At 53.1% G+C, this 22,661-nt stretch overlaps 1 protein-coding gene across 6 annotated transcripts in view; it reads left to right on the top strand.

Moving 5' to 3' along the window:
* Window positions 1-2,870: 2,870 nt before the first annotated feature.
* APBA2 (amyloid beta precursor protein binding family A member 2) overlaps window positions 2,871-22,661 on the top strand; it is a 240,048-nt gene continuing 220,257 nt past the window's right edge. For 2 of the 6 annotated variants that reach the window (XM_050800113.1, XM_050800117.1), the window contains exon 1: window positions 4,329-4,632. The gene's annotated coding sequence lies outside the window, so the exon portion shown is untranslated. Of the gene's footprint in view, window positions 3,036-3,659; window positions 3,680-4,328; window positions 4,633-22,661 lie in introns of those variants that run through there. The other 4 variants (XM_050800115.1, XM_050800116.1, XM_050800112.1 and 1 more) reach the window with 3 other exon arrangements.

Here is a 22,661-nt window from a genome sequence, read left to right as displayed (position 1 = left end):
TTTTTCCCCCTAAAACAACAGACAAAAGATTTTAGAGATCTTTTACCCTCCAAAGGGTTAAAAACCAGGGTTGTGAATGATAGTTGCATTTTTTTCCTCAGGGATAGATAATATTATATACTTCAAAAATGAAAAGGTGTTGCGCGTGGTGGCTCACGCCTGTAATCCCAACACTTTGGGAGACTGAGGTGGGCAGATCACGAGGTCAGGAGATCGAGACTATCCTGGCTAATGCGGTGAAACCCCATCTCTACTAAAAATACAAAAAATTAGATGGGTGTGGTGGCGGGTGCCTGTAGTCCCAGTTACTTGGGAGGCTGAGGCAGGAGAATGGCGTGAACCCGGAAGGCGGAGCTTGCCACGAGCTGAGATTGCGCAACTGCTCTCCAGCCTAGGCGACAGAGAGAGACTCTGTCTCGAAAAAAAAAAAAGGAAAAGGAAAATCACTGAAAAGTTTTCTTGTCACCCCCGCTCCAGACACTACTTTCTTTCATAAGGGTGATCAACATTTTTCACTTTCCTGTGATCCTTCCAGAAAGGCTTTATGATTGTATATGAGCATTTATAGGCTCACTCTTTTTTCCTTTTTCCTTTTTTTACTCACATGGTGGCATACTACACACATCTTCTGCCCTTTGTTCTTTCACTTAGCAATTATCTTGGAGAACTTTATTATGCGTTTCTTCCTTCTTTTATGGCTGCATACTATTTCAGTGTTGGGAAGTGCCCTCATGCATTGAACAGTCCCCTTTTCATGGATACTAAGATTGTCTGCAGTCATTTACTACAGAAACACAGCACCATGAACGATTCTACTCATGCCTATTTTGCACGTGTGATATACAAGTCGAAAAATTCCTAGAAGTAGAATTCTTAGGTCAAAGGGCTTGTGCATTTGTAATTCTGATAGACATCATCTGATTTTCCTACGTAGAAGTTGTACTGATTGGGCCGGGCGCAGTGGCTCAAGTCTGTAATCCCAGCACTTTGGGAGGCTGAGGCGGGCAGATCACGAGGTCAGGAGATCGAGACCATCATGGCTAACATGGTGAAACCCCGTCTCCACTAAAAATACAAAAAATTAGCTGGGCATGGTGGCGGGCACCTGTAGTCCCAGCTACTTGGGAAGCTGAGGCAGGAAAATGGCGTGAACCCAGGAGGCGGGGAGGTGGAGTGGCCGATCTTGCAGTGAGCTGAGATCGACTCACTGTACTGCAGCCTGGGGACAGAGCGAGACTCCGTCTCAAAAAAAAAAAAAAAAAAAAGTTGTACTGATTTATACTCCCACGGGCAGTGTGGGAATCTGCTGGTTTCCTCTTGCTTTCTGGAATATATTGTGTTACTGAACTCCTGGGTCCCTGATTGATGAACACAATGGCATCTCAGCTTAGTTTTAATTTGCATTTCTTTTTCTTTTTATGAGATAGAGTCTCGCTCTCTGGCCCAGGTTCAAGTGCAGTGTTGCAATCTTGGCTCACTGTAACCACTGCCTTCCAGGTTCAACCGATTCTGCTGCCTCAGCCTCCTGAGTAGCTGGGATTACCGGTGCTCACCACCACGCCCGACTAATTTTTGTATTTCTAGTAGAGACGGGGTTTCACTATGTTGGCCAGGCTTGTCTTGAACCCCTGACCTCAAGTGATCCACCTGCCTTGGCCTCCCAAAGTGTTGGGATTACAGGTGTGAGCCACCCTGCCTAGCTTAATTTGCATTTCTTATTATGACTAAGGGAGGACAGCTTTTCAGATGTTTAAAAGTCATTTGTATTTCCTTCCCTGTGAATTGCTGCTTCTTACCCTTTACCTGTTTGTTTTGTCTTTTATGTTAAGAGATAGTTTCATCCTGCTGCCCAGGCTTAGTGCCTTGGGATGATCATAGTTCACTGCAGCCTGGAACTCCTGGGCTTAAGTGATCCTCCTGTCTCAGCCTCCCGAGTAGCTGGGATTACAGGTGTGAGCCACGGTGGGGCCTGGTGATGATCTGCGATGCCTTCTTTTGATTTTTTTTTTTCTTACCAATTTCTTGATGCTATCTAGGTATTAGGGAAATTAACTGCTTGTTATATGAATTGCAAATAATTTTTCCTCCTTTGTTGTTGACTTTGCTTATGGTAGTGATTGCCATGCCAGAGTTTCTTTAAGTCAAACTTAGCTGTCTTTTGTTACCACTTTTTGATTTTGTTGCATACTTAGAAAGGCCTTTCCCATTCCAAGATACTTTTTTTTTTTTTAATTTAAAATTTTAAGTCCCCGGATACAAGTACAGAACGTGTAGGTTTGTTACATGGGTGTATGTGTGCCATGGTGGTTTGCTGCACCTGTCAACCTGTCATCTAGGCTTTAAGCCCCATATGCACTAGCTATTTTCCTAATGATTCTTCAAAAATTCTCTGAATACTGGCAGTTGGCTCAAGCTCACCAGATTTGGGGGTCCTGAGTGAGGCTGGGGGCAGGCCTTTACCTTTATTTTTAAATTTATTTAATTTATTTTACTTTTTAAAGTGATAGAGTCTTGTTCTGTCACCAAGGCTGGAGTGCAGTGGCACGACCATAACTCATGGCAGACTTGAACTTCTGGGCTCAAGTGAGCCTCCTGCTTCAGTTTCCCAAAGTATTGGGATTATAAGTGGGAGTCACTGTTCTTGGCCCTAGGCTTGTACCTTTCATCTTGTGGACTGTGGACATCAGCCATTATCACTCCCGGGTGCTGCGATGGGGTTTAATTTCCAGTGACTCGCCCAGAGCCTGCTCATGGGAAGATCTCAACGGAGGCTGTTGAAGGAACAGCATGCAACTGGCCGGCCCACACACATTCACACTGATGGGGGTGGGGGTTTGAGGAGGTGGGGGGTGTTGTGTGGATCAGCTTCAGGCACAGGTGTTTGGTTTCCTATGGGATGTGACCACATAACAGTAAGGCAAGAAGATGACTGCATTTATCTTCTGGGAATCACTTCTTCCTAATTGTTGCTCCCCACTATTGGCATTGGAGAAAGGCTGGCCCACAGGAGGCTGGATGAACTTTGTGTTAGCCAGGTAAGCAGAATGTCCATGCAGGTGGAAAGTAGGCAGTGAAGGTGTGCTCATCTGAGTGGGGAGGGGCATAGGTCTGGAACCTTGCTGGCGTGCCCTGGCCTTTGCCCCTTTGGCCCTGTGGCTACAAAGCTCCCCTACCAGGAGCAGCCCCCACTGGCGACTCTGGCCCTGGGGGCCTGTGAATGTTTGGTGGGGGCAGGGTGTGGAGAGGCCAAGTTCACACTGTATCTAACCCTAGACCATCTCAGGATTCAGCTTCCCCCAGCCCCTTCTCCTCAGGGTCTCAGCTCTGGCCCTCAGGGCAGCAGGAGGATGCGCTATCATCACCCCCCAGTCCCCCTGCCCTTCTGTGCCCCCCCCCCAACTTCAGAACTTTCCATGCCACAGCTTCGCCTAGTCCAGCCACAGGAGAAAAGAAAACGAGGGCAAATCACCACGATTTGGGGGTGGGAGGCAGCTGAGCCCTCGTTCTGCCCAGACAAGGCGTCCTGTACGTCTCCCACGGCTTATCACATCTGCCTGGGACTCAATGAAAGAGCCAGAGGGCCGAAGGTGACACCGGAGTCTCCAGCATGACCTTCGAGGGCCTCCAGGGGATTTCTCAAGCAGTAGGTGGCCGAAGACTGGCTCCCCTGGGGATGCATGTGAGTGTCTGGGAGTGTGTGCTCCCCAGGGTCCCGCGGAGGTCAGGGTCCTCTCCATTTAGGACAGCAAGGAGAGAAAGGCCTGGAGTGAGGCCCTGGGGCTGGGGGCTAAAGCAGCACAGAGTATCAGAAACAGGGTGCTGGGATGGTTACCGGGGACCGCCAGGGAAGACTTGGAGTCCAGCATGCGCCTAAGGGAGCTGCGGTGAGAGGCAGCAGGGGGCCTCCCCTGCCGGATGGGGCTTTCGGAAGAACCGAGGGTTCTTCGCTCTAGGGTCCCCTATTACAGCTGCGCGGCGCGGCGCGGCGGCCCGGGTAGGGTGCGGAGCCTCGCGTTCACCGGCTCTACCTGCGGGACCAGACCCCTGCAGCTCCCCAGCCAGCAGGGCCAGGGCACGCCCGGGAATCTGTGTGCTCCCCAGGACCCGGGGCGTTCGGGGCGCCGCGCCTTCCAGCGCCTGGGTTCCAGCCCGGGTCCCGGATACCGGCCCGGCAGGACCCAGGTTCCGAGTGCACCCTCCTGCCCTGCCGACTGCCCCAGCGCCGGGGCCAGGGGGCGCAGGGCCTCGCGCACGCCCGGCACGGACGCATCTTTGTCTTCCCTCTCTTCCCGGCGCGCGATCTAGCCGGGAATCGTTTTCCGGCCTCGGTGTGCTCGGCGGGGGTGAGGCGGAAGCGGCCGGGGCGGGGGCGCGGGCCCGGCAGCCACAGGCCGGTGCGGGATGCGCCCCGCAGCCGCGCCGCGTGCGCCCGGCAGAGGCGGCCCTGCGTGCCGTACGCTGCGTCCGGGGCGCGCCCGCCGCTATTCGGGAAGCTATTCAGCTTCCCGGGCTCATTAGCAGTCGCGGTGTGCGGCTCGGCGCGGGCTCACAAAGAGCTCGGCCTCGCGGACGGAGCCGGCGGCGGCGGGGCGGGGACGGCGGCGTACCGGGGCAGCCCAGCGCCCTGGCCAGGTAAGCTGGGGAACCTGGGCTGCCTGACTCGCCGGCGGCGGCAGCCTGGGGCCGCCCGGGGCGCCGCGAGAACCCGGACGCGTGGGGGGCGGCGCGGAGGTTGCGGCCCGAGCTCTCCCGAGCGCTGCCCTTCGGGCTTGGCGTGGCTGCGGGGCGGCCGCCGCTGGGATCTGGGGGTACAGCCCGGCGGCCCCACTCCTCTCTGACCGGCCCCTTCCCCCTCCCACGACGGGAGGGCGGGCGGGCGGGGCGGGGACCAGGCGGCGGCTCTCGCATCCCTGGCAGGGGGGCACCGCGGCAAGGGGCCATCCGGCGGGGGCAAGAGGCGCTGTGTGGCGGTGCTGTCCGCTCGGGTTCTGCCGGGCTGGCCGGGCCGCTTGGCACCGGCATCAAGTCCCCGTGCCGGGCGGCAACTACTGAGTTTGGGGTCGCCTCTGGGTTCGCTGCCCTCGGAGAACCCAAGCCCAGATCTTCGCCCCCTTCCCTTTCCCTTTATAATAAGGCCCAGAGGGAAAAACTTATAAATTAAAAACCCCACACCCCGTTGCCCCTGGACTGCAGGTGCCCGGTTGGGGGCACGGCACGGACCTGCCCCTTGGCCTGGCCCCTTCCCCATGGCAGGCACTGCCTGGCAAGGCTGCTGGCGGGAGATCTGGCTCAGATGGTGAAGGAGAACATCGAGGCCCCCGGTTCCCAAGCAGGGCTCCATGGGCCCGGCGGCGGGCCTCGGTGTGCCCAGGCGGGGAAGGGGCGAACTTCCTTTCGCCAACGCCTGCCAAGGACCCCCGTGGAGAGCAGAGCCTTAGAGGAGCCTGCTGATCTTAACTTCGTATTTACTGGCAGAAGGAAGGCTTAATTTTTCAGATCTATTTAGATAGGACCTGGCAGGCACCAGACGTAAATCTGTGGTTGAGTGCAGTCAGCTCCTAAATGGGCATGTGGAGGGTGAGGCACCCCAAACTTGACATCTTGCGTCTGGCACTGTTTTTGGGCTAAACTGCCTCTGGCTTCTTCAACCTCCTGTGCCTCTTTCTGTTTTTGTTTGTTTCTGTTTTCCTTCCTCTTTGAGAAAGGACAGTGGTTTTAGAAATAATGACCGGAGAGCTTTGCAGATTGAAGTGGGACAAGTTTTCCTGAGGTGCATGTTGGCAGGTGCCAGGAGCCTGCAGGTGGCGTTTTCTCAGGCCTCTGGGTCAGGGTCCCTCCAGTGAGGTGAGGCAGGGGTTTCTCCCTTCCCAGAGGTGTGGCCACTATGCCGAGGACAGGATCTCGGTTTCCGAGTCTGGGGCATCCAGGATGCCCTGCCCTCTGCACTGATTCCTGGGTAACCATGGGAGCTGCTCCCCTCTGCAGCCTGGGCTGGAGGGAATCTCCTGAGCTTAGGATTTGCGGGACAGGAGTGCCAGGGTGACACGGACCTGGAATGCTGGGGCGCCAGGCAGTGTCCAGGGCGTGAGTGGATGAAGCTGGAGCTTGCGGCTGTGTGCTGGCAGCCCTCCCTCGGTGGGCTCTAGCAGCATTGGCAGGGGGGCCCTTGGAGTGAGCTCCATGGCTGGGCTGGGGGGTGATGGCACTAGCGATGGGGCACCGAGTCTTCCCTCTCATTTGTTAGGAAGTGCGGTTTGTGCTCCTCCCCACTGTCTCCTGGGCTCATGGGATTTGAGAAGCTGCAGGCTGAGTCCCACGGGGTGTGAGTGTGTGTGAGCAGGAGAGTTGGGCGGGCGCTGGAAGGAGGTGAAACTGGTGACCGTCAGCTCCTCATTCTCTTCCACCTTGCATGTTTTCGCTGACACCCCAGACCCAAGCTGTGGCCTGCTAGTTAACTTGTTTACATAACCTTCTTAAGTAGTTCTAACCTTTTTTTTTTCCCCAACAAAATGTTAGTTTTACAGGCATAATTGGTGGGGATGGATTGTGAAATGGAGGTGCATAAATACCTAGTTTGCCAACTGAGCTAAGAAATACTGGATAAAAATAAGAGATAATTGTAAACGACACTGATCACACCCCTGGAAGCCGAGAGGGGTGATAAGACACCTTGATTTTTCTAGACAAAACTGAGGAAGTCAGAGGAAAAACAGTTGATGGTGAGGTTGGCATCAATCTGGCCTTTGTTTGGATCGGGCCGCGGTAGCTGCGGTGAGGGCTGTTGTTGGGGAGAGTGGGGGCTGAGCCTGGCTGCAGAGGTCCCCTCCAGGCCTCAGCTCCTCTCTGGCGCTCCTCGCTGTCCTCTGCCACGCATACCTGCCCCGGTGACTCAACAGGTGTGGGCTTCAGGTGACACCATGGTCTGAAGTCTTGGAGAAACCTTTACTGTCCAGGGGAGAAGAGGACTGGCGATCGGTGGGCATCGAGACCCTGCACACATCACTGGGTGGCTTGACTGGCTTCGACAGAGATCACATGCCCTGCCTTGCAGCCTGGTCCTTAGAGAAACAGAGAGAGTGGAGAGAGCTCTGGCCTGGGCAGCGGGCCTGGCTGCACCACTCACAGGCTGTGTGCCCTCCCTGCACAGTCTCAGTTCCTCACCCTTGCCAGGTGGCCGTGAGGACTGGGGACGTGGAGGCACAGGTAGGGTGTAAGGTAGCCACTAACGACCAGGCAGGTCTCCCCAGTGTAGGTGAAGTTTGAGAAGGTTGCTCACCCGGAGGCAGCCTGTGTGCCCGGCGGGGGTTGGAGGTGCTCATTGTTCTCTTGGATGGTGGTTGGGCCGAGCGCCCACAGGGAGGCTTCTCTGGCTCCTTCCTTTCCCAGAGCTCCTCCCCACCCCCCTGCCGCCCACCGCCTGGGTTGGGTCCAGCTCGTGTCTCAGAGCAGCCTGCTGGTACAGGCTGAGTCAGCTGTCGTGGGCACCATCTTTTCTCGCCTCTCCTGAAGCCAATCCTCCCCTGTCTCCCTGTCCAGACACTCAGGGGAGCCCCAGGAGGTTGGTGACCTCAAGATCATGCAGCCAGGCTCTCTCTGTGGAACCCTACGTACTGGTGGGGTGCGATTGCTGTGTGCATTCTGATTTCTGTGCTGGCTGTGAGGTTTCCCAGGTTGGGCTGTGGTGTACCCCTGACTCTGCAAGTTGGCCCTGGCCAGGTGTGTCACCATTGTCCAGGCCTTCAGTGTCTTTCCAGGGCTTCCTCCACATCCATGGTACTTGGCTGGATTCTCTCAAGTTCCCCTGCTTGCTCCCAAGAATGGCCCCTCCAGGCTGCCCTGGCTCCAGGCGGACAGGCTCCTTGCCCAGATCTGCCCTGGGTTGTCCCCACCCCATCCCCACCTGTCATCTTGGCCCATGTCCATCCTGGAGATCCCAACTGAATGTGGGCTCTTTCCCTCTTATCCCTTGGTCCTCAGATTTGCCAGGCCACTCTTGACTCCAGGCCTTTGCACTTGCTGTTCCCACCCCTTTTGCATGAGCCACCCCCAGATGCCCACCTGGCCGGCTCCCTCACTTACCGCCCGCTCCCTGACAGCCCTACATAAATTAGCGTTACTTTCCCTTCTCTTGTTAACCTTGCTTTGTGTTTCTCCTTGGTACTCACCAGTCAGCGTGTTATTTATATTCTTGTTTGTTTATTGTCAGTCTCTTACCACTCAAATGTAAAAGACTTTGTTCACCTCCGGATCCCCAGTAGCTAGAAAAGTGCCTGGCACACCGAGCCTTAGTGCTATCCTTGGATGAGCGAGTGAGTGAGACATGGGAGCATTAGTCTCCTTGCAGCACATGTCCGACTCCCTGCGCCTCCTTTCCGGGAGCCCCAGAGCTGGAACCTAGCTGTGTTCACGTTTGGATCCCCCTAGAATGTAGCACAGACCCTCACTCAGTGGGCGGTCAGGAAAGAGCTGCAGAATTGTACAGTGCAACGTCAGTTTCACATAGGCCAGAGGAGAACGTGGTTGGGAAGGTAACCAGCCCAAAGAGTGAGCTTTCTGATTCTGCACTAAGATTCATTTTTGGATTTTCAGTTGTTTGGGTTCTCTGCACCCAGGCGGTCCCTGCTGCCAGAGTCAGCTCTGCACCTCCCTGCAGTCACCTCGGATGTGGATGCACTTTGGAAGGAGGCACCCCCACGCCCAGATTCCCTTTCGGCTCCATCTGGATCTTTCCAAACTTGTCTTATATTTAATGTCAGACTCTGTCCCAGGGCTCTCAGCCACTCTGCTTTCCCTTCCAGAAGCCTCTGCCTGACTGTCTCCTGCCTATGTCCTGGCCTGGTTGCAGGAGATGCTTTAGTTTGATGAGAAAGGGACTGGGAGGTTGGAAAAGAGGATGGAATTTGGAGTAACAAGAGCTCAGTTCCAGCCTGGCCCTGCCGCTAATCCCTGGGGCCCAGGGCCTGTCACCCGGCTTGAGAGTCTTCCTCAGCATCTGAAATACACGCATGAGGCCTCTTGCCTGCGGTTGTTTTGAGGCACAAACGTGATGTGATATTCAACCGATGCAAGATATTTTATGCCAGCAAGGGCTCTGTGGTGTGGCCACGTAGCTTCGGGCCTGTGCGGCTTCTCTTACTGTGCTGAGCGTTTTAAGGGTCAGGATTGTGGGTTACTGCTACTGCGTAGTGAGAGAATGCGGAGGAGGCACGTCATAAACTCTAAGGGCTGTTTTAATGTAAGGTGCTACGTCTGTTGCTTTGTGTTTCAAGGATCAAAATTAAGAGAAAAAAATACGGGGTTGAACTTCCTGCATTGAGTGACCGCGAAAATATTTTCGTCTCTAGTTTTCTGGAAACGGAAGCACCCCAACATCTGAAGATGGTTGCGCATCTTATCTTAACTTCGAAACGAGGAGGCTGGGGACAGGTAGCTGAGCTGTGGGTCACCTGAGAGCACTCTGCTGTGACGGGGCAGTGCTGGCCTTTGAGCCTGAGCTGGAGACAGTGTGAGGCCCATGTTTTCTCCCTGTCTCCTGCTGGGCCCCATTTTATATCAGATTTGTTTTTAACAGGGTGGGTATGACTAGGACTTATGACCACTGGTGGGCACGTACAGGGCTCATTTTTAACACGTGCTGAGAGACTGATGGCTGGCATCGGAGAGTCATGGAAATGCCACAGATGACGTGGGCCCTTCACAGGGATGGGCAGAGGGTCTGGGAGCTTGCCCTCCAGGAAGATGGCTGACATGGTTGGTGGGACACTAAGGTGTTTTCCGTTTTGCACTTGAAGCCAACGTGGATTCTTAGCACTTCTTGTCCCTAGAATCAACTGTGCAGAGAGACGCTTGGTTCTGAAATTCTCAGGCAAAGACAGTTCTGGGGAAACCCTAATTAATAAATAGTGAGTCGGAGAACGCTTGACATGTAGCATTTTCAGTTGAGATGTAAATGTACAGTCATGCGTCACATGACAATGTTTTGGTTAACGATAGCATATATGACAGAGGTCCCATAAGATTATTATGGAGCTGAAAAATTCCTATTGCCTAGTGACATTGTCATAAAGTTGTAGTGCAGTTACTTTATTTTAAAAAAATTTAATGTAGCCTAAGTGTACAATATTTATGAAGTCTACGCTAGTGTACAGATGGACTCACCCAGAGAAATTTCCAGTCCTACAAGCTCCATTCGTGGTAAGTGCCCTAGATGGGGTATTGCGTTTTATATCTTTTTTTTTTTTTTTTTTTTTTTTGATACGGAATCTTACTCTGTCACCCAGGCTGGAGTGCAGTGGCGCGATCTCGGCTCACTGCAAGCTCCGCCTCCCGGGTTCACGCCATTCTCCTGCCTCAGTCTCCCGAGTAGCTGGGACTACAGGTGCCCACCACCACGCCCGGATAATTTTTGTATTTTTAGTAGAGACGGGATTTCACTGTGTTAGCCAGGGTGGTCTCAACCTTCTGACCTCATGATCTACCCACCTTGGCCTCCCGAAGTGTTGGGATTACAGGCGTGAGCCACTGTGCCCAGCCCCTGTGTTTTATCTTTTATACCGTATTTTTACTGTGCCTTTTGTATGTTTAGATACATACTTACCATTGGGTTACAGTTGCCCACAGTACTCAGCATGACAACATGCTGCCCAGGTGTGTAGCCTATAGCCAAGGTGTGGAGTAGGTTTGTGTGAAGTATGCTCTGTGGTGTTTGCACAGTGATGAAATTTCCTAATGACAGATTTCTCAGAACGCGTCCCTGTCATTAAGCGATGCATAACTGTGGGTATGTGTGTGTGTGTGTGTGTATGTATATATGTGTGTATATATATATAATTTTTTTTTATTTGGTTGGTTTTACATTCCTGGAATTGACTCTCCAGCAGGGCAGCTCTAAATATGAATTTCCTCTGAACTGTTGCGTTGTTAATTTAATAAAAAAGTATAGTTTATGGTTTCCCACAATTGGTTTGATTGTCACCTGTCTTGGAAAAATCCATTGTTGCAAAAACAGGAAAACCACTAATTGAGTGAACACGTGCATTTAGGGATGATGGATTTCTCAGGTCTCTCTGGAAGCAAGTGTGTGCATTGTGCAAATAAAACACAGTTTCTGTTTCTCAGTCTTTTGGTGTACTAAGTGAGCCATGTGCTCTAGCATCTGTCTGTATTATCTGGAGCTGGTGGAGCTGTCCCGGGTGTGGTGCAGTGGGGCCAGGCATGTGTTAGGGATTGGAAGCTCTGGGAAGCCAGGCTCTGCCTCCACGCATGAGCCAGCTGTACAGCGTCGCTGCTCAGAGTTTATCTTGACTCATCCCAGGAAGGCACATGGAGATCTGTGTCTTCTTCCTTACCAGCCACTGAGTTACTGTGGATGGAAGAGATGAGATGTGTGCAACTGTTCTGCTACAGTAAAGCACTTAGTCAGTGCAGTCACCAGGGTTAGGGTGTGTGTGTGTTTTACCAACTTGCCTGCTGGGTTTCAGACACCTGGCACTACCTCCAGCCTCTAACTGATTCTGGCTAGTATGTGTGAAAGCTGTCAGCTGAGTGATGAATGGACTGATTTTGGCCATAGGTCCCTGCACTTCCCACCTGGCCTGACTGCTAGATTGTGAGCCCCTGAGGCAGGACTGAGGGGGTCACATTGATGGCTGATTCTCTCGGGAATGGCATTGGGTGAAGTCGAGGTTTTCCTGACCCACAGCCCCTACTTCCGTGCATATATTGTGAAGATTCTGCCCGTGAACCTTGTCTACCCTTTGAGTCCTAAGGTTCGGGTACCTGGAGAGGAGCATGTCATGGTTTTGCAGGTTGGGTGTGCGGTTGTTGGGGAAGACGTCTGTGTGCTGTCTTGGGTTGGAAGCTTTGAGAGCAGAAGCCCCTCCAGACCAAGAACTCCTGATTGTGCCTTTCCCTTGGGCTTTCACAGATTTCAGCTTCTAAATTAATTGCATTTGATTAAGTAATGGTTTTCTTCTTGATCACAGGCGGGCCTGTGTTTAATCAGCACTGAGGACTGGCGCTACTTCAGTTGATTTGATGCACCCAGAGGCAGCCTCACCTCCAACTTGTCTTGACTTTGTTTGGGGAGCTGCCGTGGGGGACCCCTGGACTGTCAGCATCCCCACCCCTCACTTTGGCAACCCTGGCCTAACTCCTTGTATGTGTTGCTCCTTTTATCCATCACATAGGATGGCTTAATCTAATAGTGGAAACAAAGGGGTGCGGAACACTAATGTGGTAGGTCTCACCTTGTCCATCTTTCACTCTCAGTCCTTTGACACTCGGGGATTCTGCAGTGGTAGAACCGGGGGCAGGTACCCTTCACTTTCCTTACCCCCGGGTCCCTTCGCCTGGAGCTCTGTCCATCCATCCACCCATCCGCTCAGCAGATATTTTCCATTTACTGTATTCCAGCTTTCTTGTTCTCAGTTTAGAGCTTGGTGGGATCAGGAGGGAGGGCATGGAGGGGGCTGCTGGAGAATGTGCAGTGGTGTCGGACCCCCATTCTGGCTCTGGGTCCAAGGCCCTCCTAGAGAGGCACAGTCTGGCAGATGTGAGAGCCCCACGGTAAGTTGGGGTAGATCATGGACCCCATCCTATAAAAGTGGGTGGGTTTGTCCCTTCAGAGCCCAGGCCCGAAGATCCCTCCAGGCAGAAGGGCGAGCCTGGAGTGGGGCATCCTGGGCACAGGGAGGACCAAGTTTTTGGCAGGAGGACTATGTGGTTTGTGTAGGTCAGAGCTGGAGATGGGGGTTGGAGGGCAGTTCGTGACGATTAGGAGCTTGGTGGCCCTAGAGAGTCCTCGCTGTGGGTTGGGAGCGAAGCAGATGGGCCAGTAACAATGCATGGTTTACCAAGCGAACTCTAGGAGAGTGATCTCTGCAGCTGGCTTCCCTAGCGGACAGGTCAGAGCGTGGGAGGATGACGCGGTCAGGGGCGTGTTCAGGGGTGCATCTAGAGGTGAGGGGAGGGTGCAGGGAGGTGCGGGTGGAGGATGCGCGGCATGGGGTGGGGAGGGACTCTGAGGATGCAGGAGGGTGGCGGGGGCAGGTGTCTGGCCCAGGCAGCTCCTGCGTCATTGGGGGGCTCGGGAGCCCGCTCCCTACTGTGTTCTGTAGGAGGTGGCGGCTGCTGCCAAGTCCCAGCCTTACGAGTGCGGACGTTTAATTTTACCCTTTAGAGATTTACAGGATTTCTAGATTAATTTGCCCCTGTTCTTCTGCAAGAATGACAAAATCCACGACAAACCATTCATCACATTATTAATTTGCTCACCCAGCCTTAACCTGTGCAGCTCCGCCAACTTACCCTGGGCACACAGGGAGGCCTGGGTCCCGCAGGCAGCTCCAGTGTGAAGGGGTGCGGGTGGCAGTGCAGGTGCGGCCTCACTGCTGCTGGACCCCCGTGGCTGGCCTCAGCTGGCTGGGCACGCAGGCTGTCCTTAAGGGGCTCCCGGTGGCTTTCTGGCCCTGTGTCAGGAGAGGGGACTGCAGAGGGCTTGGGAAAGGGAACAGGAGTGGCAGTGCTGCAGGATGATGGGCTCCACAGGCCTCTGCAGCAGGCGCAGTCTGGGGAGACATTTGGTGCCTCCTGTCCGTGGCCTCGATATGCCAGGGCGTCTGCAGGTTGGGCCCTCTTCCCCTTTCGGGTGGAGGGAGCTGTTCATCCTCTGGGGGCTGCTGGGCCAGAAATATATCTTACCTGATAATGTCAAGCATCAGAGGTCCCTGTTTCGTGGGTCAGTTGCTGTATGTTTTGGAGCTGCAGTCAGTCTGTTTTTCTCACTGGCATGGTGCGGAGGTGGGGGGCAGTATTCCCTCCTGTGAGGCCCATGTCCGCCTCATTATCCCTGTCTGCTGGGACTGTGCTGGACACTGGCTGGGGCTGCCTTTGTTACTCCATGCGCTGTAACTGGAAAGGCCTGCTACTTGTTAGGCTCCTTAGAAATCTGATTTGAAGGCGGGGCGTGGTGGTTCATGAGGTAATCCCAGCAGTTTGGGAGGCCGAGGAGGGAGGCTTGCTCAAGCCCAGGAGTTTGAGACTAGCCTGGGTAACATAAGGAGACCCCATCTCTACAAAAAATAGAAAAGTTAGCCGGATGTGGTGGCTCACGCGTGTGGTCCTAGCTACTCGGGAGGCTGAGGTGGGAGGATTGCTTAAGCCCAGGAGGTTGAGGCTGCAGTGAGCTGTGATTGCGCCACTCTACTCCAACCTTGGTGACAGTCAGAACCTGTCTCAAAAAAAAAAAAAAATCTGATTTGAAGGAGAGAGCTCTATTTGATGTGGGGGTTGAGGGTGGAGAGCACCTCTGTGAGTAGACCTTTCTATCATCTTGATGGTTTTAATGAGATATCTAATATTATGCTAGTAGTTCACATCAACTGATGTTCCAAACCTTCGTTCTTTTCTTTTCTTCTTTTCTTTCCCTTTCCCTTTCCCTTTCCTTCCTTCCTTCCTTCCTTCCTTCCTTCCTTCCTTCCTTCCTTCCTTCCTTCCTTCCTTCCCTCTTCCTTCCTTTCTCTCTCTCTTTTTCTTTCCCTTTCTTTCTTTCTCTCTCTCTCTCTCTTTCTTTTTTCTTGATGGAGTCTTGCCCTGTCACCCAGGCTGGAGTGCAGTGGCGTGATATCGGCTCACTGCAAGCTCTGCCTCCTGGGTTCATGCCATTCTCCTGCCTCAGCCTCCCCAGCAGCTGGGACTACAGGCACCCACCACCACGCCCAGCTAATTTTTTGTGTTTTTAGTAGAGACGGGGTTTCACTGTGTTAGCCAGGATGGTCTCGATCTCCTGACCTTGTGATCTGTCTGCCTTGGCCTCCCAAAGTGCTGGGATTACAGGCGTGAACCACCGTGCCCGTCCTCTTTCTTTACTGTGATGTAGAGAAACCAAACTCTGGTGTATTTAATACATTGTATTTCACAGCAGGGATCACTGCCTCGCTCGCCTATCATGGTGTGGGGGCAGTGCCTGATTCTGGAGATGGCTGTCATTGTGCTGAGTGGATCAGCAGTGGCTGCTCCCGAAAAGTCCAGTAAAACCCACCTGTACTTGTAGAAATCCAAATAGAGTTTACTTTCCAGTGGCCACCCTTTTAAGTACAATTAGATTTAGTTTCAAGGAAGTAACTGGAGATCTAATACATTAATTTGGGACTGATTTTTGCCCCACCCTTCCAGTCCCTGACAGTGGTCCCCAAACTCTCCATCATGTTCCTTATTGGAACCTTCCAGGCTGACATAGGCTTAGAGTCCATTATGGGGTGTTCAAGGTCCAGAATTCATGTCGCCTGATTGCTTGGACACAACTGGACCTCACGTCTCCGGCCCTGACACCAGAAACTAGGCCTCCATCTGCCAATGTCTCAGTGGAATCTATTTTAACAAATGACTCATCTTAAAATAATGCACTATGTAATCAACAAGAAAAGGAGAGAACACCCAGTAGGAAAATGGCAAAAGACACGTCACGTGCGCATGCACACACACACACGTCCACTAAAGAGATGAAAAAGTACTCCACTCCATTAGTCATCAGGGAGATGCAAAATGAATTGTAAATGGGACACCATTCCACACCCACCAGAATGGCTAACATCAAAAGAGCAGAAAAAGCCGGGTGCGGTGGCTCATGCTTGTAATCCCAGCACTTTGGGAGCTGAGGCGGCTGGATCACTTGAGGTCAGGAGTTTGAGACCAGCCTGACCAACATGGTGAAACCCTTTCTCTACTAAAAATACAAGAAAAATGAGCTGGGCATAGTGGCGGGTGCCTGTAATCCCAGCTACTTGGGAGGCTGACGTGGGAGAATTGCCTGAACCTAGGAGGCGGAGTTTGCAGTGAGCCGAGATCGTGCCACTGCACTTCAGCCTGGGTGACAGAGCGAGACTCCGTCTCGGAAAAAAAAAAAAAAAAGGCAGAAAATAGCAGGTGTTGGTGCGGATGTGAGACAAATGGACCTCTGATTGCTGGTCAGAGGAGACATCCGTACAACTGCTTTGGGAAGCTTTTTTTGTAGAATTAAGTAAAGCTAAGCTTACAAATACTCTGTGACCAGCAGTCTCAATCCAAATGAAATGGAGTAAAATGGGCATATGGGCATTAGTGGCCTTCAAATGACATCAGGTTCTAATCCCTGAAACCTGTGAATGTTACTTTATACGATAGTGGTTTTGCAGATGTGTTTAAGGATTTTGAAATGAAGAGATTGTCTTGAATTATCTGGGTGGGCCCTAAATGCCATCAAGGATTGTATAAGAGAGTGGCAGACAGAGATGTGGCCAAGGAGGCAGAAATTGGAGTGATGCGGCCACAGCTCAGGGAACGCCGGCAGCTAGGAGAAACTATACGGGGCCAAGGAAAGGATTCTCCCCTAGTGCCTCTGGAGGGAATGTGGCTCTGCCAACAGCTTGATTTCAGCCCGGTGAAACTGCTTGCAGACTTCTAGCCCCCAGAACTGTGAGAGAAGAAGTGTGTTTTCAGCCACCCAGTTTTGTGGTCATTTGTCACAGCAGCCGTTGGAAACGGATACAGCCATCAAGAGACACATGAAAGTGTCCATAGCGGCCGGGCGCGGTGGCTCAAGCCTGTAATCCCAGCACTTTGGGAGGCCGAGATGGGCGGATCACGAGGTCAGGAGATCGAGACCATCCTGGCTAACACGGTGAAACCCCGTCTCTACTAAAAAATACAAAAAACTAGCCGGGCGAGGTGGCGGGCGCCTGTAGTCCCAGCTACTCGGGAGGCTGAAGCAGGAGAATGGCGTAAACCCGGGAGGCGGAGCTTGCAGTGAGCCGAGATCGCGCCACTGCACTCCAGCCTGGGTGACAGAGCCAGACTCCGTCTCAAAAAAAAAAAAAAAAAAAAGAAAGTGTCCATAGCAGTGTGATGGTAACTGCCAAAGTGCAGATAAACCAGATGGCCGTCCTCAGCCGAATGGATCAGTACCCCGAGCGTCTTCTCACAGGGCGCACCGAACGGCAGGCCGAGAATGGGCACTCTGCGGGTGTGTGCCAGCTGTGCGGATGGGGCTGGCCGCGTGACGTGGAGCAAAAAACCCCAGATGCTAGAGTGCATACTGCGTGATTCTGTGTCTAGGAAGGGCAACAGGCAACCGTCATGGGTGGAAGTCAGGTTGCCCTCGGGAGATGGTACTTCGAGGAGGCCCAGGGGGAGGAAAGCGCAGCTTTTGGAGGTGCTGATAATGTCCCCTTTCTCTATCTTGGTTTGCATGGGAAAGTTCCATTTATGCTATGGAACTTTTGTGTGTATATATATTGTGTGTGTGTACGTGTATATATATATATGTATATTTCAAGAAAAGTATACAAACAGAGCAGTTCATCATTTTGGAGTTTTCAAGGTGAAATTTGAATGGAGTGAGTCATGGCTTCTTTTACTGCCAGAACAATACTATTAAAATCGAGATTATACTTAATGTGAGATAATTAGATTTTGCCATTACAACAAATGCTTCTAAATATTTAGATGCACACTATGTTTTCTAAGTGAGATCAGGGTATGTAAACCCGCGTAGGACACTAAGATCTATATAGATTTCATTGGTGTGGATAAGTTATCTGCAGGAAATGTATTTTTATTTCTGCATATAAAAGAAGCTGTGCTTTTAAAGAAAACTAGACCCAAGTAACCCAAATATTTAAGTATCAAACGTTATGTGGTTGCAGTTGAGTGGGAAACCAAAGAGCTTTAAGAAGAGCAGTCGGGGGGAGATGCTACACGGGGAAAACTCCTCGGGACAGCCCCATGTCCTCGCAGCCCAGAAGTCGTGGGTGGAGGTTCTATGGCACCACCTGGCCACCTGCCTCCCCAGGCAAGGGCCCAACCCCTCAGGTCCCCAGAGGTGCCCTCTCTCCCTTGCCCACATCTCTCCCTGGCCTGCCTTCCCTGCCTCTTCCACCTCTGAGCTTCTCGTCTCTCTGGACTCTACTTTGCCCCTTCCCAGTTGCCCCCAGAGCTCTCATTCTGGCTGTGAGCCCACCAGGATAGGGCCATGCCGCTGAATTCAGAGGAGAGAGACTCTTTGTCTGACGACTGTGGACCTCGTAACCACTGAGCTTCATGGGCCACAGTGTGGATGAATGAGCACAGCCATGGCATGGGTTCACCTAAGGCTTTGTGGAGGCCGTGAGCACAGCCGTGGTGTGGCTTCACCTGAGGCTTCCTGGAAGCCATTTTGCATTGCAGCCGGTTGGAGGCTTCCTGGAAGCCATTTTGCATTGCAGCCGGTTGGAGGCTTCCTGGAAGCCATTTTGCATTGCAGCCGGTTGGAGGCCTCCACGTGCTCTGGGCATCGTGTGTGCGTGACCTTGCTCCGTACCCTTGCCTATTCACCCTGCAAGGACTTCTCTTGTGTGTCTCTGTCCTGGGGCTGTGCGTGTGAGTTCACTTCCTCCTCAGCCTCCTACCGAGGCACTGGGAGACTTTGGGCTGGACACGCGTGCAGGCCTGGTCACGGCATTCCTGCAATTGTGCTGTCTGCGGACTGTTTCCGATTCATAGGTCTAAGGGTGTAGAAATGCAGAATGAGCGTGTAGAGACCTTCGTGGTTGCCTCTGTGTGTTGGATCGGATAATAAAGTGAGGAATGTCTTTAAAAAACATTCGTTTAGGTAGTAATTCAGTTTTATTTTATTTTGCAAACGTAGAGATCTGTAATATACTGGGAAAAAACCAGTCTTTCCCCCTAGATGGTTTGCGACACAGTGGTGTGAAGTGTGGGAGAGTGTGTGGGGAGAGGCAAGGAGGAGGCAGGGCAGGGGTGGAGGGTCAGAGAGTGGAAGGTGAGGGACCCCCGGGGGAGAGGACCTCAGCGTTGTGTCAGTTCCTTTAGAAAGGCCCACTGCCCTGCCCCTGGCTGGGGCTGAGCCCTGGATCCCAGCACCTGGCACAGCACCTGGAACTCGGTAGCTACTCCAGGTGAGGAGTTGGAGCCCCACACAGGAGGACTGGGCTGTGGTCACGGATGGCAGAAGCAGATCCTTTGTTTGCACCAGACCTTGACCCTGTGCCCTGTAGGTCCTCCCAACCCTTCTTCCCGGCCTCTCCCTGCCGGACCCAGGCTTCTTCGGGCTCATCAGACCTGAACAGCCTGACAGTGTGGCTGCGTGGGAATGGGTGGCAGATGCTGTTCTCCCCAGTGCTAATCACTAATGCTGGGCACCGTGCATCAGCGTTGTGGTGACGGCAGCATTGGGTGGATCTTCAGGGAATGTCCCTGGTGCCCTCTCAGGGGCTCTGAGGATCCCACATGACAGAGACCAGCATCCACTGCCCTGGCCACTCATTCAGGTCACTTTATGCTTGGTGACACGTCGTCGTTGCTCAAACTGAAGCCTCCCTGTGGCTTTGTCATCTTCTTTCCAGCCAAGGGAGCTGTCCTGACAGACTCTCCCCGTCACCTTGGCATTTTACTACTGCGGTGCGTTTGGTGACATTTGTAAATGTGATGATTTTTTTTTTTGCTGTGCCCTTTGTTGCTGTGGCTGCTTCTACAAATGTGAGGATGAGCCGTCGGGGGCTGCTTCCCGGCATTTTGAGCCCTTTAGCCTGGGCAGTGCCCCTGTGTGTCCTGTTTCCCTGTCAGGATGTGCTGTCCCATCTGCAGCCTATTCACCCTGCAAGGACTTCTCTTGTGTGTGTCTGTCCTGGGGCTGACTGGCTGCCTGGCAGACAGGCAGGCACTCACTCATTTGTATGCCCCCTCACCCAGGTCCTCCTTGTAATATGTATTGTAAATTGTATATTTACAACTTACCCTTGTCCACATACATGTGGCCCACTGCCCTGCCCCTGGCTGGGGCTGACCTCTGGATCCCAGCACCTGGCACAGCACCTGGAACTCAGTAGCTACTCCAGGAAAGTGGTCACATGGTTTCAACAGCTCCACACCCCATCCCATGTCAGAGAGACTGGAGTACCAAGCGCAGCGATGCTCCGGTGGTCATTCCCAGGGATGTGCATGAAGCAAGCTGGTGTCATGTGATGCGGTCACTGGAGGATCTCAGAGAGATTTTGTGTCTCCAGCCATACTGCAGGCACACTTGACTCTGTCCTAGTGCTTATGTAGCACAATGGCTTCATCAGCCATCACTGTGGCCTGAGGATCTGAAAGGGTGTCCAAGGAGTGGGCCTGGTGGTGCTGCCGCCACCTCCAGCCCCCCCCAGCCCTGGGATTTGGGGTTGTCTGAGCCGTGCCCCACCCTCCCAGATCCAGTGGGAGCCAGCCTGGTACGACGCGGCCCTGTGGCTTGGGCCAGGCTCTCTCGGTGGTCTCCTGGCTGGCATTTGCACTATGGAAAGCCCCTCTTCCTATGGGCCTGTCCTTGCCTTCAGCACAGCTGGGATTTGGGGTGGGTTTTCTGTATGTGGTGGTGTGTGTGGTTTAGAAGCACAGACGCATGACTTCTCTGTGCCCCGGACGCTTTCCAGCTGCATCTCCCGCGTTTGTGGTTGGGGGGTGGCGCTTTGCTTATTATACCTGGGGAAGGGTTGAGTGGTCCTGGATGCAGCCCCTTCTCATCTCCCTGTGCCGTGGCCACACCCCTGACTGTTTTTGCCCTGGATGATTGATGTGGGAGCTGGACTGTGGCCAGAGAGTCTCCCTGCCCATGCTGGCCTGCGGACTGCTGCCTGGCCACCCTGCGGGATTGGGGACGTCTCAGGAGTGAGCGTTCCAGTGTTCGCAGTGCCGAGGGCATCATGCGGGGTTCTGGCACACACACAAACCAGCATCGGGAAGCCTGGACCCTGCCCTCGGGGAGCTTTTGGGGTGTGTCTGTGTGTGTGTGTGTGTGTGTGTGTGTGGTGGGGGAGGGGAAGAATAAAGGGCCAGATGGGGCTCCAGCAACATGTGGCAGCAGGAGGGAAGATTTAGACCTGAGTGAAGTGGGCATCAGAGATGGGGGGTCATACAAACCCAAGGGTAAAGGGGGGTGCACTTCCATCCTCACTCCTCCAATGTGGGCTGCACCCAGTGACCTCCGTCCACGGAGCCCAGTGCAGGAAGGGGAAGCAGAAACCCCACACACACTGCCTCAGCCTGGGGCCACGGTTGGCGCCAACAGCAAGTCATGTGGGTGGCACGTGCCCTGGGTGACGCTGGGGAGAAGCGCACTTTCCCTCTGTACCCATCCTCCCCCAAATCCATTACCACTACATCATTAGGAGGAAAACTCCAGACACATTCCGGTTGAGAGGCATTCTACAAAATACCATGCCAGTGCTCTTCAAAATATCAAGTCCGTCAAAACTAAGGACACTCTGAGATGCCATCACAGCCAAGAGCAGGGCCCTCTTCCCTTTTCAGGTGGAGGGAGCCTGAGGGGATGCAGCAGCCGAGCGTGATGTGCTGTCCTGCAGGGGGTCCCGGAGCAGAAAGAGGGCGCTAGGGAGAAACTGTGGAAATCACAGGGAAGTATGGACTTGAGTTAATCATAGTGCATCGAGATTCATTAATTGTGATTAATATACTGTGCTGATGTATGCCAATGTTAATAATCGTGGAAGATGGCTGTAGGTATATGAGAACTCTGTGGAGTCTACTCAGTTTTTCTCTTAAGTCTAGAACTGTTGTAAAAATGAAGTCTATAAAAGATTGTTGGAAGGCAGATTGTGTCCCTCTACCATGTCCCCGGTGGTGGGGCCTTGACTCCGAACCTCACTGTTCTCCCATCTGTCTGAGGACCCTCAGCTTTGTCATCCTTTTTGGTCCATCTTTACTGTTCCCATGAAAACTGGGGGGCAAGCTCGTGTTAGTATTTAGAACATGTATGTTTCAGTGCCCCAAGTTTCTGGGTGCTTGAAAATGACTGTTTCTCAGATGCAGCCTGCCTGGGTGCTGGGGGCCGTCCCTGGGAGAGAGAGAAGCCCAGTGACTTGAGCATGGAAGATTTTGAAAACAAAACATCAAAGCCTTGTTTGCTGACGTCCTATGGCCCAGCTCACTTTCTGGGGTGCCGGCCAGGTTCTATGGTCTGATGACACTGGCAGCAGTGTCCCTGGCCTCTGGCTTTCTGTTATGTTCACTAGAAAAGACGAATATGTCCTGTGATGCTCGATCCCCTGGTCAGCCCCTTGGGCTCACTTATAGTCAGTGACAGAGCCTATGTTTTTTGGGGGAGGCGACATTGGTCACGATAGACGATAGTGACCAAAGCTGTTGTAAGTGCTGTTGACCGTCCAGTGAGGAGGCAAAAGACAGCCAACATCTTCATGAACTGGGCTGGCACCTGAGCATTTATGGCCACAGTATAGCTGAGTAGCTGGTTGATCCACTTTGTTCCTGCAGAAAGGGGGGCCTGCTGGGGACACAGAAAACCAGCCCTGGCCGCTGAAATGGCCATTTCAGCTTCAACTTACATGAGGGTCAGTGCCTGTATTTGTGGTGGAGGCCCGGGATGAAGTGAAAGAGAGTCCAGGGAGGGCAGAGCTGCTGTCCCGTAAATGGGCGGGGACCCCGTGGTCTCGTGGAGTCAGCAGGGACAGCTGCGGTTCAGTGGAGAGTCAGAGGGGCCTTCCTGGGACCCCACTGGCTCCCTGCAGTCTGGTTTGCTGCTGGCAATGACATCCACTTTGCAAGATGACGTGAGTCATGACAGAGCCAGGACCTGGCACAGGGGAGGTGCTGGGTGAGGCACAGGCAGTGCT

The sequence above is a fragment of the Macaca thibetana genome, chromosome 7 (assembly GCF_024542745.1).
Source record: "Macaca thibetana thibetana isolate TM-01 chromosome 7, ASM2454274v1, whole genome shotgun sequence".
NCBI classification, from domain to species: Eukaryota; Metazoa; Chordata; class Mammalia; order Primates; family Cercopithecidae; genus Macaca; species Macaca thibetana.
The sequence above is the reverse complement of the archived record's forward strand: the minus strand, read 5'-3'. Positions and strand labels throughout refer to the sequence as shown.